A 19,863-nucleotide genomic window follows, 5' to 3' on the forward strand; every position below is an offset into this window, starting at 1 on the left:
TGTTACACACACACACACACACACACTACCAGAGACCCGGCTAACCAGATTGCACTCGAGGGAAATGTTATCTCACCTCGAGTCACGTCCCAACGGAAGCTGTGACTTGACCTCTTGACCTTAAAATCACAGCAAATCCAGAAACGATTGAGTTGAAAATGACATACATACATACATACATACATACATACATACATACATACATACATACATACATACATACATACATACATACATACATGCATACATACATACATACATACAGACAGCCAGGCAGACAGACATATGACAGTGGTCTTCCTCACGTGATCCCCTCTTTATAAATACCTGTATAGAGATAGACAGCCGCTCACCAACTCTACCTTCACCTGTGCTAACGATACACTGACCTCCTCCGCCCTGACCCCAAAACACCTGGCGCTGTACAGGGTCACCTCCTGGCACCGTCTTGACACTTTTATGAAACCTCATGGCACGTGACGATACCTTGCTATGACACACTTTACACCTTGCAATAATTCAACACACTTTGCAACATTTTATGCCATTAATGAGATTTTATAATACTTTGAGAGATTTCACAGCATCTTACGACGACATATTTTTTGATACTGAATGATACTATTGTATGTTTCTTGGACACTTTATAATTATTCGAGATTTTATGATACTTTCTACCACTCTTATGACACGTATGGGTGTTTTTGTTGCCCACACTTACTTTGTAACACTTATAAGTCGTCATGACATAAGCACTTCACATCACCTGTAGCACTTCATGACACAAGCACTTCACATCACCTGTAGCACTTCATGACACAAGCACTTCACATCACCTGTAGCACTTCATGACACAAGCACTTCACATCACCTGTAGCACTTCATGACACAAGCACTTCACATCACCTGTAGCACTTCATGACATAAGCACTTCACATCACCTGTAGCACTTCATGACACAAGCACTTCACATCACCTGTAGCACCTCATAACATAAGCACTTTACAAAACTTATAAACATTTTACGTTACTTATAAACACGTTATTATACACGTGATCATTTCACAATACTTATGAAAACTTTACATGTACTTAAAAACACTTTTTGAAACGTAAGAGAAAATTATAGCCACATTATGACACTTATGAGCACTTTGTGACAATTGCAAACACTTTACTACACTGACGGACACTTTAAGTTACTTTGCAAACCTCGTCAATTTGTTTGTCTATAAGCCTTCGTGCACGTCCTTACCGGCACTAAGGCAGAGACAGCACTGTATGTCTGGTCTTGTTTGAGGCCTCTGTTGACATTCTCATAAATCCAAAACCGCGAAATGAGACAGATTCAAGACTTGAGCGAACCGGCCAGACCTCGTCCCAGTGCTATAACGGGCTGAGTTTGGTCGTATTTTACTCATTCGTTTATCCACACAAGTAGCTTTAGAGATCTTTGTCTTTATCTGTTCTAATTATAAAGTATTAGTCAATGTATTACACAAGTTTATATTCCAATAATTTAGTTCGTATAATGGTTCATTTTTGAATGACTAAGTCTAATGTTTCGAAAACAGATCAGAGCTGTTCCTGAAACCCGGAAATACTTACAGCCAAATACACAGACTGCAGAAATATACACAGCCTACAGACAAACTAAAGGAAGTCAATCATCATAAACTTAATTCATGTATGATTCGTTTTGCTGTCGTCACTCACAGCCTCTCACAATACCGACGACGAAATAGACTTCTCCAGCCGCCCCTCTCACACCCACGACCTCAAAGGAACCTTCGCCAGGGTACTACGCCTTCATAGACTCATTCCTCCTTAACTACACGTAACTAGCTAACACAACCAATGGTCTAAAATGGTGGTGGTAGTAGTGGTGGTGGTGATGGTGGCAGTAGCAGTGATGGTGGTAGTAAGGGTGGTAATAATAGTAATAATGGTGGGTAGTAGCAGTGGTGGTAGTGATGGTGGTAGTAATGGTAGTAGTGATAATAGTACTGTAGCATTGGTGGTAGTAATGATGGTAGTAGTGGTGGTAGTAATGATGGTAGTAGTGGTGGTAGTAATGATGGTAGTAGTGGTGGTAGTAATGATGGTAGTAGTGGTGGTAGTAATGATGGTAGTAGTGGTGGTAGTAACAAGCACTCAACTCCGTCCTACATAATTGAGTACTTTTTAATTCTTGTCGTCCAGTTAATTTATATTATTCATCAGGCCTGAAGTAAGCCCTCCCCCCTCTCTCCTCTCTCTCTCTCTCTCTCTCTCTCTCTCTCCTCCCGGCTGTTGAGCTCATGGTTCAGGTCACTGTTGCTAGAGAGCTGTTATGTATGTATAAATCCTACATGTTAGTTATAGATATATATGTAGATCAAGGAGCCAGTTTCATCTCCTTCTCCTTCCTCCCCACCTCTTCCTGCTTCCCCACCACCTCCTCCCCACCCATCTCCTCCTCTTCCTCCCCTACCTCTTCCCCACCCCACCTCCTCTTCCTCCCCACCACCTCCTCTTCCTCCCTACCTCCTCTTCATCATCACCACCACCCCTCCTCTCACCACTTCCTCTTCCTCCTCCCCCTCTGCTTCCCACCCCTCCCCCTCTGCCCCCCTCCCCTCCCTCCTCACCCTCCCACCTCCCCACCCCCTCCTTTACCTCATCACCACCTCACAGCTGTCCTCCAGAGTGTTGTAACTTGGCCTCAAGGGGACTGGACTCCTGGCCTCCAATATATCAATCCTGCCACTGTTGAATGAGGTCGGTACAGGTCTATCTATCTATCTATCTATCTATCTACAGAGAGACACACACACAGACAGACATCTTTTAACAACCTCACTTTACCCATCAAATATCCACCAAATATCCACCAAATATCCACCAAATATCCACTAAATACCCACCAAATACCCACTGAATATCTACCAAATATCCACTAAATACCCACCAAATATCCACTAAATACCCACCAAATATCTACCAAATATCCATTCACCTGTTAATACTTTACAGGTCTGTGTTAAATTCCGCCACTTAATTCTCTAATTCCAAGTGTAATTCAATTCCTAATTTATTTATCATACGTTGAGTAGAAAATGAGAGAGAGATTGCAAAACAACTGACCGATTCAGATTCCCGCGGTGGAGACCCAAAGTGTTTAATACTGCAGGAGACGGAAGGGCCCTAGCTACCTGAAGAAGACTGTATCGGCAGGTGGTACAGCGACTGAACACCTGAGTAGCGGGAGGAAAGAGAGTAGAGCTTCCTGAAGTACTGAAACATAGAGGTTAGAGGCATGTCATAGCTGGCCAGGGTGGGGCCATACACGCCACTCAGATGACTTTATCAGAAGGGCATGAAGGAGGAGAGGGAAGACCAAGAGGGAGGGAAGGAGGAGAGGGATGACCAAGAAGGAGAAAAGGAGGAGAGGGAAGACCAAGAGGGAGGGAAGGAGGAGAGGGATGACCAAGAAGGAGAGAAGGAGGAGAGGGAAGACCAAGAAGGAGAGAAGGAGAAGGTGAAGGATGAGTTATACTGCATACTTGAGGATGAGGGACAGACAGGAAGCATCAGTGTGCGTGAAAGATTTTTTTTGGGGGGAAGACGTGTGTGTGTGTGTGTGTGTGTGTGTGTGTGTGTTCACTCTCAATGCTGGCTACCTGGGTTTTTAAAGGGAGAATAATAGCGACACTGAAAGCACAAATAAATCAAGAGAACCAACCTCCTTTCTACACAAACCACGAGACTGACACAACATACTGGTGTGTGCGTGTGTGTGTGTGAGAGAGAGTGTGTGCGTGTGCTTGTTTGCGTGTGTGTGCGTGTGTGTGTGTTGGAACTCACTGCTGCTGCCTTACCTCACGGCACATAAACCACAATGAGTCGTTGTCAACATCCCCAGCCAGCAAGTACCACTTAACACCCCCCACCCCTACCACACTCCACCCACTCACCACTAATCCCCTCACTCCACCCCCTCACCCCCCCCACTCTTCACCACCCTGCGCCTCCACCTCACCACCCCCTCCTCCACCCCCTCCCTGCCACCCCACTCACTCCATCCCTCACCTCCCCACTCACTCCACCCCACACCACCCCACTCACTCCACCCCTCACCACCCACTCACTCCACCCTATACCAACTGACAGGCCAACAAATTCACCAACATAACCTCACACCCACAATTTCATTCCATTCCAACACGGAATTATTTATATTCCAAGTCTGCCCAGTGCTCGGCCAGTCGTGTCTCTGGCCTTCCACTACGTTTTAATGAACAAATATAAAACTAGATAATGTTATTTCTTTACGTTACACATTGTTAATATTATGAGGTATATTTCTGACAGGAGTGAGTGTTGAAGAATATAATATTGATGGGGAGTTAAGCTGCACAGAGGGGGAGGCATAACAGGTTGTGCGTGGTGTGTTTGTCGTGTTGTAATAAACGACCCGTGTTGCCACATACCTCTTGGCCCACACACCTGTACACACTGTCTCCTTGTTTATCTGTGTATATATGTAAACATTTATACTCTTGTCTATTTATAGTTTTATTACTATAGATAGATAGATAGATAGATAGATAGATAGATAGATAGGTAGATAGGTAGATAGATCATTATTAAGACGTATGGAAAACTGTTAAAATAAACCTTCTCCTTTTATTCAATATTTAATGAGTCCATTTTTTTTCCAGGAAATTTTCTTTGTGGGAGAAACTTAAAAAATAATTATTCCCTAATAATTTCTTCATTAACGTCAAGAAGAAAAAATTTGATTGAGCAAAAAAAAAAAAAAGATCATGTGTGTTGAATGTGTATAGAAGGTGAACGATACTTTTAATTATATATCATTTACTTATGGGTTGTATATAGGAGGTGAACGATAGGTCATTTGTCTTATCATACATGAACCAATGAAACACATTCCTACAGGTTCTGTCACCAGGAAGAGCTATCACACAGTTCTAACCTCTGAGAATGTGACCCTGACCCGAGCCTTACCCTCCTCCCCTATATATTTACATACTAATAACACGACCCCACAAAAATGACTGACTCACGTGTCTGTATGCAAATTAACCAACACTCTACATTTGTTTTTTGTGGATCGGGGTCAGATCTACTCAAGCTTTCATGTTTAGACTGTTCCTCGTAACTGGAGATGTGAGTTAGAAGGTATCGTACAGACTGGCTTAGGATGAGACGAAATAATATCGAATATGACTTAAAAATTACGCTGAGACTCTACCTCAACAAGATATATTTATTTGGTATTAGTTAAAGGAAAGGTGTGTGTTAGGGTGTGGGAAATTGAGGGGTGTTAGGGGGGGGTGAGGTGTTAAAGGATAGAGAGGAGTGTCTTCAGGGGTGAGGGTGTTAAAGGGGGTGAGGAGTGTTAGGGAGATGAGGGGTGTTAAGGGATGAGTGTTAGGGGGGTAGGGGTGTTAAAGGGGTGAGGTGTTAGGGGGTGAGGGTGTTAAAGGGAATTGAGGTGTTAGGGGAAGGGGGTGAGGGTGTTAGGAGGAGGGGGTGAAAGTGTTAAGGGGGGTGAGGGTGTTGTCCATATCTCTGTTCTCTCATCATTGTTTCCTCTATCCATGCTATCTACCTGCGTCAGTAGCTCTATACGTGAGTGTCCCATTGACTGACTGACTCACTGACGGAAATCATTTATTGTATGCAGCCAAACTTAGGAGATATATTAGTTAACTCAGCTAAGATTAGGCAATTTAAGTTAGGTTAAGTCTGTTTGTTTTGCCTGTCTTAAGAGAACTTCGTGATACCGCATAAACTTTAGGCATCATTTACACAATATTGGAACAAAACACTGTATCTGCATTTATAACTGTGCTTGTTCATGTATCTATCCCTGTACCCGTAATTGTATTTGTCCTTTTAACTATATTTATACCTGTACTTCTAACACTTATTAAAATTATAAAAAAACAAAAAACAAAAATAAATTGAGAAAAAAAAGCCATTTATAACATTTGTATTCCTCCGTACACTCGTCTCCTCTTCTCGTGTTCTGATCTTTCACCTTTTACCCGATATATTTCACCAGCGAGAGATATACCATTCACAGATATATAGTTTTTATATATATATATTTTTTAGATCAGACATAATCGTTAACAATTTATATAAGAATGAGTTAGACTAGTGGATTGGTGATGCCTTTCCTGTGAGGGTGATGTTTGAATACCTCGGATGGTGATTGGTTGGTCAGCTACAAAGTCTGGGTGGTGATTGGTTAGTTTGCTACAAAGTCTGGGTGGTGATTGGTTAGTTTGCTACAAAGTCTGGGTGGTGATTGGTTAGTCTGCTACAAAGTCTGGGTGGTGATTGGTTAGTCTGCTACAAAGTCTGGGTGGTGATTAGCTAGTCTCTTACATAGTCTGGGTGGTGATTGGCCAGTCTACGATACAGTCTTAATTGGTCCTAATCCTAATTGATGATGTCTGCTGTAACTGTTCATGTCTGCTGTAAGTGTCTGCTGTAACTGTTGATGTCTGCTGGTGATGTCTGCTGTAACTAGTGATGTCTGCTACAACTGGTGATGTCTGCTGTAACTGGTGATGTCTGCTGGTGATGTCTGCTGGTGATGTCTGCTGTGACTGTCTGCTGTAACTGTTAATGTCTGCTGTAACTGGTGATGTCTGCTGTAACTGTTAATGTCTGCTGTAACTGTTAATGTCTGCTGTAACTGGTGATGTCTGCTGTAACTGTTAATGTCTGCTGTAACTGTCTGCTGTAACTGTTAATGTCTTCTGTAACTGGTGATGTCTGCTGTAACTGGTGTAACTCAGCAGACCAGCAGAAGTGTAACTACCACGGTATCTCGCCTCTACACACCACCACTACCTTCCTAAAACATTTATTTAACCCATCATTACAGCTGTCCTGGGTCACTCAACTCCTGTCTACGTCTACCTGTCAACTGTCTATATCATCTAATTCTGTCTATGTTTCCAGAAAAATGAAATTACTCTTGGAATAAAATAATAAAATAATAATATGTTGTTGAGTATCTGGCAACACCGGACCGACAGATCAATAGGGGGGGCCCCGCAGTTGCCAGATGTACGAGTATATGCCGTTGGGATCTGTCATAGTTACCTACTTATGTTAGGTCATTGAAGTTATTTTATACATACTTGAGATAGAAGGTTTTTAAGTGTGTATAACCAGTTCTTCCTTTAGTTTGTATAATATAGTTAAGCTTCGGGAGGATGTGGGTGAATTCAGTATATTTACAATGGTAGTCTAGAGCTTTGTATTACCCTTGTAAGTCAAAATAGTCCTCCCCAATTCTAATAGGCTCCAGATTTATTGGACTCTAGTATAGCTATTAAGACTGAGGGTTCAATATCAACTTGGATTTTATGTCGTAATAACTCCAGTAAGGCGCACGACATCTTGGTCTGCCTACTGCTTGTCCAGGAGTCTTTCTAGGGTATTGGAAGGGGTTTCAAGATTCAGAATAGGTTTGGTTAGGTTAGGTTAGGTTAGGTTAGGTTAGGTTAATTTTGTATGGTGTAAGATTATGGTTAGGTTAAGTTAGGTTAGGTTAGGTTTGCTTTAGGTTCAGTTGTGTTAGTTTAGATTTAGGTTAAGTTAGGTTAAATTAGGCCATATTTGGTTAGCTTAGTTTAGGTTATGTTAGGTTAGGTTAAGTTATGTCTGAGAATCACAAAAGCTGGACCATGTAGAGAGAGAATCACACACAAAGACTGTAAATGCCTCATTAAATCACACTACATAACTCAGGACAAATATAAGACATAGAGTAAATAAAGGTAAAGAGAGAACAGAGAGAGAAAGTGGAGGAGAGAAATAAGAGGAAGTTGGAGAGAAGAGAAGGAGGAGGTGAGAGACAGACCTACCAGTATTGACTAATTGGTTAAGACAGGTGTTGGATCACTAACAAATACAAGTGTTTAGAAAGTCCATTTGTACCTTTAAACTTCATTAATTCTGTATGTAGAAATGGTGGAAATATTCAGTCGAGAACATAAACATGGTAATTTAATACAGTTTCAGCGCTATTACTGCAGACATTTCCAGCTTTCAACTTAATCATATGTACAGTCGCCTGAATTAATGCCTGGTACAGTGGCTGATGCTTTTTAAGAGATGTGGCAACTCTGTGTTTGTTTACTTTCTATTAAAACTCCCAGAATGTCCCCCTAAAGAACCTCACAATAATAGCCAGACTAAGCATAATATATAACCATTCCACAGAGTTCAAAAGCGCACAAGGATTTTATATATACTGTGAATAGATAGTTAAGATAAATATATATATATAATTTAGAGGTGGGTGGTAGGAGGGAGGGGGAAGATCAAGGAGGAGATGAAAGAACAAAATGAAGGATGCACTAGAAGAGGGTTGAACATCAGGGTATTTCAGGTGAGCTTACATGAGAGGATAGCATGGTGACGAGTGGTGTATGGCAGTAGGAGTGAGTGTTTGATGGGAAATGGTGAAGAGAGTGAGAGTTTGATGGGAACTGTTGAAGAGAGTGAGAGTTTGATGGGAAATGTTGAAGAGAGTGAGAGTTTGATGGGAAATGTTGAAGAGAGTGAGTGTTTGATGGGAAATGGTGAAGAGAGTGAGTGTTTGATGGGAAATGGTGAAGAGAGTGAGTGTTTGATGGGAAATGTTGAAGAGAGTGAGTGTTTGATGGGAAATGTTGAAGAGAGTGAGAGTTTGATGGGAAATGTTGAAGAGAGTGAGAGTTTGATGGGAAATGTTGAAGAGAGTGAGAGTTTGATGGGAAATGTTGAAGAGAGTGAGAGTTTGATGGGAAATGTTGAAGAGAGTGAGTGTTTGATGGGAAATGTTGAAGAGAGTGAGAGTTTGATGATTCAGCAGGAGAACTTTCTTGGCCTCATTAATAAATATCAAAAGTCAGGGGTCAGTTGTTTGAGATGTTATACAAATTTTATATTCTAACAGTTTCCCGTCTGCTCTATTCTTCCCGTTTTCTATAGGGGGAGAGACTGTGAAAGATACATAAAGATGATTATTTTGTTATTTTCCCTTCAGAGATAAGCCTTTTGTGCTGGGGATCTTGTTATTAACGCTAACGAGATCTTGTAAGTAGGTCGGGCAGTGCTTATTGTGCCTTACAGTATTAAGTCAGCAGTGCAACACAAGAGTAAAGGAAGCTATCATGTCCATACGAGTGGCATTTCCAGTAACTATCTGGTATATGTTTAATGTCAAAATCTCATAGCTCAGAGTATTAGGTTTGGATACAGGAAGCAACATAGAACGGATTTGTAACTTGTTCCAGTCTAGTAATGTGTGTGTGTGTGTGTGTGTGTGTGTGTGTGTGTGTGTGTGTGTGTGTGTGTGTGTGTGTGTGTGTGTGTGTGTGTGTGTGTGTGTGTGTGTGTGTGTGTGTGTGTTGTTGTTGTTGTTCTGGTGTCTTTGTTGTTTCTTGTTCTGTGTAGATTAGAATTGGGTGGAGATGAGGTTAGGTTAGGTTAGGTTAGATTAAATTCATTCACTCTTACACCAACTCTCTCTCTCTCTCTCTCTCTCTCTCTCTCTCTCTCTCCCACATTAAGGCTCTTTCATTAACTGTTTCGTTCAGACCCACTTATTTTTTCTCTCTCTCTCTTTCCTTTTCTAATTTATAAATCCATTTTTGAACTTAAAGCAAGAGAATACGTATTATCTCCGCTCCATGCCTGAGAGGGGGGCAGAGGCCGGGTGGATATAGTGCTCCCTTCCTGCTCTAAGTGTCGCCGGTTCTGCTTCGGGGCATCCCCATTTCACCTGGCTGAGAATGGTTACATGGGGAGGTGAAGGTGAGGTGCAGTACCGCTTCCTTGTGTACAGCGGGAGAGAAAACAAACACTCTCTCATTTACCTACAATAGAGAGAAAGCAAACACTCTCTCTCACTTACCTACAAGAGAGAGGGGAAAAAATCTCTCTCTCTCTCACCTGCACGAGAGAAAGTAACCCCCAGGCAGACGTGACAATGACCTTTCTTTTACCTGGTGAGAAAATTACTTTCTCGGCACGAGTTCTCGCCCACTCGAATAGACTCACCTGAATACGTGTTAATCTTGAGTGCGTGTTAAACCTGAGTGCGTGTTAACCTTGAATACGTGTTAATCTTGAATACGTGTTAAACCTGAGTGCGTGTTAACTTTGGCACATGTATGTATGTATGTATGTATGTATGTATGTGTGTATGTATGTATGTATGTATGTATGTATGTAATCAACAACTTTATCCATATTGGTAAAATTTTAAAGCGATTAATGAACTGTATTAGCCAGGCAGGCATTAATTCCCACCACAGTACACCACGGTACATCCACGGTACACACACACACGGTACACCCACGGTATACACACACACACGGTACACCCATGGTAAACACACACACACACTGTACGCCCACGGTATACACACACACACAGTACACCCACGGAATACACACACACACACACACACACGGTACACCCACGGTACACACACACACACGGTACACCCACGGTACAGGGACTTGTTAAACATGATAGTTACAGGTTCAGTTATTACGGTGTTAAATCTGACCTTGTTATCTACTACTAATTACTGCTGCCTGACCCTCCACCATCACTCTCCTTGTTGTTGTTGTTGTTGTTGTTGTCGTTATTGTTGTTGTTGTTGCTGTTGTTGTTAGTGTTGATGTTGTTGTTGTTAGTGTTGATGTTATAGTTGTTGTTGTTGTTGTTGTTGTCGTTGTTATTGATGCTGTTTTTTTAGTTATTATTGAGATAATGTTTCAACTATTGTATTGATACACTGTGTGCATTTTGTTACACCTGCCTCGACTGACTGACTGACTGACTGACTGACTGACTGATTGACTGACTGACTGACTGACTGAGGCGCAAATTCCTCCCTTCCCAGAGCTCCTTCCTCCCTTAACACTGTAGCGTTCTGTGTGTGTGTGTGTGTGTGTGTGTGTGTGGTGGGGGCTTAGCCTATGTAAACCAGATTTCTTTGTGTAACATGCGGGCAGAGGGTAGCGTGTGGTGTGAAGAGAGAGAGAAAGGAAGGCAGAATGGAGAAAGGGAAGGAAAGAAAGAGTGAGAGAAAGAGAGCCACAGAGAATGGAAGGCAGAATGGAGTGAGAGAAGGGAGGAAAGAGAGGGAGAGAGAAAGAGAGCGACGAAGAATGGAAGGCAGAATGGAGAGAGAGAAGGGAGGAAAGAGAGGGAGAGAGAAAGAGAGCGACGGAGAATGGAAGGCAGAATGGAGTGAGAGAAGGAAAGAAAAAGAGAAAGAAGAGAAAGAGAAATTGAGTGAAAGTGAGAAAGAGAGTGAGAGAGAGACTGAGAGTGAGAGAGAGAGACACCAGAGGCCGGGTGAGCGCTGCGCCATCTCAAATTTATTGCTCTTTGTTGGTTGGGATTTTACGGGGGTCCGATGCGCTGGGGTTCCGAGGTTCGTGTACCCCAGGCTATTGGTCTACCGTGCATAAAACTACCCCACGACCCCCAGGCTATTGGTCTACCGTGCATAAGACTACCCCACGACCCCCAGGCTATTGGTCTACCGTGCATAAGACGACCCCACGACCCCCAGGCTATTGGTCTACCGTGCATAAGGCGACCCACGACCCCAGGCTATTGGTCTACCGTGCGCAGGCGACCCCGACCCCCAGGCTATTGGTCTACCGTGCATAAGACGACCCGACCCCCAGGCTATTGGTCTACCGTGCATAGAACATTGACCCCCAGGCTATTGGTCTGCGTGCCAGAACTACCCCGACCTGACTATTGGTCTACCGTGCATAAGACGACCCACGACCCCCAGGCTATTGGTCCGTGCATAAGACGACCCCGACCCCCAGGCTATTGGTCTACCGTGCATAAGACTACCCGGCCCCTGGCTATTGGTCTACCGTGCATAAAGCGACCCACGACCCCAGGCTATTGGTCTACCGTGCATAAGCGACCCGACCCCCAGGCTATTGGTCTACCGTGCATGGGCAACCCCCGACCCCCAGGCCTATTGGTCTACCGTGCATAAGGCCAACCCCCAGGCTATTGGTCTACCGTGCATAAGGCGACGACCCCCAGGCTATTGGTCTACAAATGCATAAAGACGACCCCGACCCCCAGGCTATTGGTCTACCGTGCATAAGACGACCCCACGACCCCCAGGCTATTGGTCTACCGTGCATAAGACGACCCCACGACCCCCAGGCTATTGGTCTACCGTGCATAAGACGACCCCACGACCCCAGGCTATTAATCATTTGGCGGAGGAAAATTTTGTATATGAAGAGGAGGAATACCTTGTACTTGAGGGGGGAACCTTGTATTCAAGAAAGGGACAACCTTGTACTTGAGGGGGGACCCTTATACTTGGAGGAGGACCACTTCGTGTCATGTCTTGTGTGATCTTGTTACGTACTTTCTCTTCCCCTCTTTCTCTTTATTCCTGTTCTCCCCTCTCCCTTTCTCTCTTTCTCACCCTTACTCTTCTCCCCCCTCTCCCCCTTTCTCTCTCACTCTCTCTTTTTCTCTCTCTCACTCTCTCTCTCTCTCTCTCTCTTTCTTTATGCCTCAATCACAATAAAACTCGAGGTCTCATCTCGTCGTGGTGGCTCCAGAACGCAAGAGGACCAAAATCCACGCTCATGCGGGCATAAAGTGTGCTGATTGGTCCTGGGCTCAGTGTGATGTCCTCTCATGTCCCACCCGCTGCCAGTTTAGCTTAGGTCAGTTTAGTTTAGCTTAAGTTAGCTTTAAGTTAGCGTAGATTGTCCTTTCTAGTTAAGTTAGGTGGGATTAATTTACGTAATTGGGTATTAGGTGAGATTTTAGTTAGGATAAGTTAAGTTGACTAGTGTGTCGAGGAGGTTAGTTTAGGTTAAGTTAGGTTAGGTTAGGTTAGGTTAGGTTAGGTTAGGTTAGGTTAGGTTACTTTAGGTTAGTTTAGGTTAAGTTAGGTTAGGTTAGTTTAGGGTAGGTTAGTTCTGACTATATTCTCTCAATTTTTGCTATCTCTATCTTTCCCTCCTTTCCACCCATTCTATTCTCTTCTCCCCTCCCATCCTTCCCTCCCATCCTCCCCTCCCATCCTTCCCTCCCATCCTTCCCCTCCCATCCTCCCCTCCCATCATTCCCTCCCACCCTGCCCCTCCCATCCTCGTCACCATCATCGTTATGCCTCTCACTTTTCCGTAACTTTTAACTTGTGTTGACACTAACGGAGACCGACTTCTCTCTCTCTATTTCTCTCTCTCTTTTTCCCTTTTTCTGTCTGTCTGTCTGTCTGTCTGTCTGTCTGTCCGTTCAATGTCTCAAAATACCACCCCAATAATACACCACAATGCCCCCAAATGTCCCATAATGCCCCACAATACTCCCCAAAATGCCCCATAATGCCCCACAATACTCCCACAAAGCCCCACACCCCCCTCCTCCCACACTGCCTCATGAGAACATATTAACCAACTCGCTATCAACCTGTACAACTTGACAGCCGCAGTTGAAGTAAGGTGGTTCAGTATAAGGACTTTCTTTTCTTACCTGGGTGGAAACTCCCTAGTGAGCTCAGGAGTTCCTCATTACCTGTGTTCCTGGGACAAAGACTCGCACAGCAATTCATCACCTGTGCCATTTTTAAATTCCAATCTCAGCGGAAGGAATGGTGGAGTGTTGCTCGACAATGGCTGCCTCGCGGTGAGTCTCCAGGATTTTCACAGGACTTGGCATGAGTTATTGTGTTTCTTCTCCGTAACTGCTCAGGCCACGTAAGCGACAGACACGGAGATCAGGCCATGGATGCGATAGACAGACACGGAGATCAGGCCACGCACGCCACAGACACGGAAATCAGACCACGCACGCCACAGACACGGAAATCAGGCCACGCACGCCACAGACACGGAAATCAGGCCACGTACGCCGAAAGACAGACACGGAGGTGAGGCCACGGACGCGACAGGCACGGCAGACAGAGCATCACGCACGATTTCTTATCATCAATAAACTCGTGCGGGGATTGAAGGGAAGGATGGGAGGGGAAGATGGAAGGGAGGATGGGAGGAAGATGGGAGGGGGAGGGGATGGGAGGGATGATGGGAGGAAGGAAGGGAGGGATGATGGAAGGGAGGATGGGTGGGGGAGGATGGAAGGGGGAGGAGGATGGGAGGGGGGAGGATGGAAGGGGGGATGGAAGGGAAAGGATGGGGGAGATAAAGACTCTTATGACCTCTGGTGACTGAGGAGGAAGTTTGGGGACCAACGCAACAAGTTATTAAGAAGAGACCAAGTGCCTGTTTACTCTAGTGACCTTATCCACCTTGAGTACGATGACAACCCATTGGTACGATGACTTAACCCATTGAGTACGATGACTTAACCTTTGGTACAATGAGAGGTGAGAAGATTCACGAGGTCGGGGTATGTGAGCCAGGGTTTAGTTCACGCTTGGCTGTGTGATAAATAATCCAAAGAGCTAATACCTTCCCTCTGGCTCCCACTGTCCTGAGAGAGAGAGAGAGTTCTTGTTGTATAGTATCTACAGTCTCACATTTCGGCTCTCTTTCTTTCTTTCTGATAATAACATCAACACCACCATTATCACTACCATCATCATCATCATCATCATCATCATCATCATCATCATCATCACTACCACCACCACCACCACTACCAACATCTACACCACCAGCATTACATCACGGTGAGATCTTTGTCTTGGGAGAGCCACGCATATCATACCAGAGGCACCACCATCATCCCCCAAAGATCGACACGTTGACAGCACCGATTGTTCGCCCGCCTCTGTGTTCGCCAGACGTAAACAACAGCTCCGACAAACCCAAGACACCTTTCATGTTCGCTTCTGATGTCAGTAAAATGGATACCCAGCTGCCATAAGCTCCCAACGGCTCGACACAACTCTGACAAGAAAGCCATTGAGATCTTCTGTGGTACTCTTTGTCGGGTCGTGGCCACAGTGGTTCATAGGGCTACCCGTCAACCAACAGCTATTGTTATTGTCGAGACTCTAAGGATGGCGCCATTATAACCTTCCTCCCTCTCTTCTAAAACTCTAAAACACGCCTTTATTGATCAGCTTCCTAGATACACGAAGAGGATATAACTGGGGGGAGGGGGAGGGGGAGGGGAGGGTCAGCCAGAGAAAACCCTTTCCAATCACTGGATGAGGTGTGGCGGGCGGGAGGCTGAGCTGAGGTGGGGCTCTGGGACAGGTGATGAAGAGATGAAAGAGAGGAGGAGATGACGAACACAGGCTGGTATGCTGGGAGGAGGAGGAGGAGGAGGAAGAGGAGGGGAAGGGATAAGGGGGATGAGGAGTAGGAGGAGAAGGATGAGGAGGAGGCAGAGGAGGAGGCATAGGAGAAAGAAGATGAGGAGAAAGAAGGGAAGATAAATATGAGAGAGACAGGATGAGAGGAACAACTTGTAGATGATGAGAGACACAGTATGTCGTGGATGAGAGACATCTAATGAGAAATAAATGAACACTGTGACGTGTACATGAAAGACCCCGACAACCATTGTGTTTACCGAGAGAGGATGATACAACCACTGACTAAATAATAATATAAATTAATCAACTTAACCCACCGTGTAATTTATACCCTATTGAACTTTGTACTTATCCAATTTATTCGGCAGACACAAAAAGTTTTGGGATAAATTGGTCAACTTTTTAAAGAAACAGATACAATAAATTTAGCCAAACTATCAAACTTTCTCGCTAATAATAATTTTGGGGAAATATACTGAAAATTTATGAGCAATATATTCTGTTTCTTAGACATGATTAACAACCAAGGAAAACTTTGATAAATTATATACGTGTATTATAAGCTTTTGAATATTGGGTGGAATTATAATGCTGTGATAAATTGAATAAATTTCTGATATATTTGTTTTTTATTGATAACTAAGATGTGCGGGTGTAATTATGTAGGTAAATACGATATAAGTTATTGATAAATGTTATTATTACCAAATTAATTCTTCTATAACTAACCTAACCTAATACACACACACACACACACACACACACACACACACACACACACACACACACGCACACACACACTACAAAAACAAAGTTAGTAATGGGCCTGAAAGCTCATCCTTAAACCATAAATGAAAGTTAAAAGAAATACTCGAAAGTCATTCAAAGTTTTCACATTATAAGTCGGAACAAGATTTTCATTATATAAAATTATCATCATATTTCCTTCAATTAGTTTCCCTTCCTTCATACGCTCACCAATTACGACCTACGTTCATACAATTATATAATGAAAACAAAAATCTCTCACTTTTAAAAAAAATCACAAAGACCTCTCTCTCTCTCTCTCTCTCTCTCTCTCTCTCTCTCTCTGTTTTTAGAAGAATTTCATTATCTCTTCAATTATTCGGTAATGAAGGAACCTCAGTGGAAACAGTATGAGAAGATATTATTGAAACTTATGTGTGTGTTGGAGAGCAGGTGGGGGAGAGGGGGTGATGGGGAGAAAGGGAGAAGGGGAGAGAGAGGAAAGGGAGAAAGGGGGAGGGGAGAAAAGGAAGGGGAGAAAAGGAGAGGGGGAAAGACACCGTGGAGGAAGATTATTACCAGCCATAAAATAAGTAATGCGTAAAATAACTACCTCCTTATGAGCTTATTACCCCCTATAAAATAAGTACCCCGTGAAATACTTACCCCCTTAAAACTAACTAACCCGATAATGGCTCCATATTATACCTACACCATAAAATAATTACCCCTATAAAGTTACTGCTCCATAATATATCTACCCCTATAAATACACTGTCAAATAACTACTTCATAAAATAACTACCCCCTTATATAACACCCCCCATAAAATAACTACCCCATAAAGTAGCTACATCGTAATATATTATTATACTAGTAAGTGTAATGGCTTCTACCCGTGAGTATGATGGTGTAATACTGTTAACTTATGATATTTAAGGAGTTAAGTTATCGTACTCAAAGGGTTAAGTTATCATACTCAAAGGGTTAAGTTATCATACTCAAAGGGTTAAGTTATCATGCTCAAAGGGCTAAGTTATCATGCTCAAAGGGTTAAGTTATCATACTCAAAGGGTTAAGTTATCATACTCAAAGGGTTAAGTTATCATACTCAAAGGGTTAAGTTATCATACTCAAAGGGTTAAGTTATCATACTCAAAGGGTTAAGTTATCATACTCAAAGGGTTAAGTTATCATACTCAAAGGGCTAAGTTATCATGCTCAAAGGGTTAAGTTATCATACTCAAAGGGTTAAGTTATCATACTCAAAGGGCTAAGTTATCATACTCAAAGGGTTAAGTTATCATACTCAAAGGGTTAAGTTATCATACTCAAAGGGTTAAGTTATCATACTCAAAGGGCTAAGTTAACATACTCAAAGGGTTAGATCATCTTACTGTAACAGCTTTTGTAGCTGTCATATAACAGCCTTGGAGCTGTCTATTTGTAACAACCTTGGGTTGTCACCACTTATAACAGCCACTTGTGAAGGTGTTACATTAAGTAACAGTGTAGCCTTGTAGCTTTGTAGCCGCCACCATTGTTACCTTATATCGCTGTTTGTGATTACCTGAGCTTGACTCTTGAGAGGTAACTCAACTGCTCCAAGCGAAAGTTTATGGGTTAAGTTACAAGACCCAAATGGTCCTTCCTCCATTTATTTATAAAAAAAATCCATTATGATGCACAGTCAGTAAAGGTAACACCCTAAAGAACACTGTAAGCTGTGAGTCTTAGTTGATGACGGAGCTTAATTGGGATAAGCTTTTAGATCAACGTCCTGCTATCGTGAGTGTCAAGTGATAACTACTGAATAAGCTGACCGAGGCTCTTCCTGGAGACAGCTGATCGAGGCTCTTCCTGGAGACACACAAGAGAGAGTACAGTACCCATCATGTGGTCTCAACAGGATACCTCACACCTCAGGGAATGTTACGGCAGGTGAGAGAATTATATTATACAAATATATTGACCCATACTTATATAAGTGTTACTGTCTATTAAACAGGGGTTAATACAGTACTCAAGGGGTTAATACAGTACTCAAGGGGTTAATAGAGTACTCAAGGGGTTAAATCATCGTACTCAAGGGGTTAAGTCATCGTACTCAAGAGGTTAAATCATCGTACTCAAGGGGTTAAATCATCGTACTCAAGGGGTTAAGTCATCGTACTCAAGAGGTTAAATCATCGTACTCAAGGGGTTAAATCATCGTACTCAAGGGGTTAAGTCATCGTACTCAAGGGGTTAAGTCATCGTACTCAAGGGGTTAAGTCATCGTACTCAGGGGTTAAGTCATCGTACTCAAGGGGTTAAGTGTCGTACTCAAGAGGTTAAATCATCGTACTCAAGAGGTTAAATCATCGTACTCAAGGGGTTAAATCATCGTACTCAAGGGGTTAAGTCATCGTACTCAGAGGTTAAATCATCGTACTCAAGGGGTTAAATCATCGTACTCAAGGGGTTAAGTCATCGTACTCAAGGGGTTAAGTCATCGTACTCAAGGGGTTAAGTCATCGTACTAAAGGGATGCAGACCAGCTCTAAGGTGAGTAATGGTGATTTCACGAGGTTATTAATTATCTCAACACAACTACACACACACACACACACACATATACACACACACACATACACACACACACACACACACCCATACACACACATACACACACACATACACATTTAGGAACGTCGATTGGCCTCCAAATTGTGTGTGTGTGTGTGTGTGTGTGTGTGTGTGTGTGTGTGTGTGTGTGTGAAAAGACATCCGCAGCGCCACACAATCACCGTTATTGACTCAGGCATAAATCAATAACAGGCAGTGTGTGTGTGTGTGTGTGTGTGTGTGGTTCACCTCTCAACACCTTTTATTGAGGCGTTTTATTGACCGTCAAGATGGTAATATTTGCATAGGTCCTTATTCTAACCTAACCTAATCTAACCTAACCTAACCTAACCTAACCTAACCTCACCTAACCTAATCTAACCTAACCTAACCTAACCTAACCTAACCTACCCTAACCTAACCTAACCTAACCTAATCTAACCTAACCTAACCTAACCTAATCTAACCTAACCTAACCTAACACGTGAAATATACACTAATATATTCTTATGTGTGTGTTTTAATGTGAAATATATCGAATACTCTTCTTACGGTACATATGATCAATTTCTATTGTATCATCATCAATCATCATCATCATCATCATCATCATCAATCATCATACTTATCTCCCTCATCATCATCATCATCATCATCAATCATCATACTTATCATCATCATCATCATCATCATCATCATCATCTTCATCATCATCATCATCATCAATCATCATACTTATCTCCCTCATCATCATCATCATCATCATCATCATCATCAATCATCATACTTATCTCCCTCATCATCATCATCATCATCATCAATCATCATACTTATCTCCCTCATCATCATCATCATCATCATCATCATCATCATCATCATCACTTATCTCCTCATCATCATCATCATCATCCTCATCATCATCATCAATCATCATACTTATCTCCCTCATCATCATCATCATCATCATCATCATCATCATCATCATCATCATCTTCACTACACAAAAGACGCATCAAACTCAACACTAAACTCCAAAATTATGCTTATTAGACTTCACTCATATCTCTCAACATCTTGCAACATCATGCAATATAAAGCTGAGGGTACAGTTGCAGTCGTGTGTCTTAGGTTGGTTTGTAACATAAAACTCAACAAGAACTTCCCTTGCTTACCGTCTTCACTCTGTCTCAAG

The sequence above is a fragment of the Homarus americanus genome, unplaced genomic scaffold (genome assembly GCF_018991925.1).
Source record: "Homarus americanus isolate GMGI-L3 unplaced genomic scaffold, GMGI_Hamer_2.0 scaffold19318, whole genome shotgun sequence".
NCBI lineage: Eukaryota > Metazoa > Arthropoda > Malacostraca > Decapoda > Nephropidae > Homarus > Homarus americanus.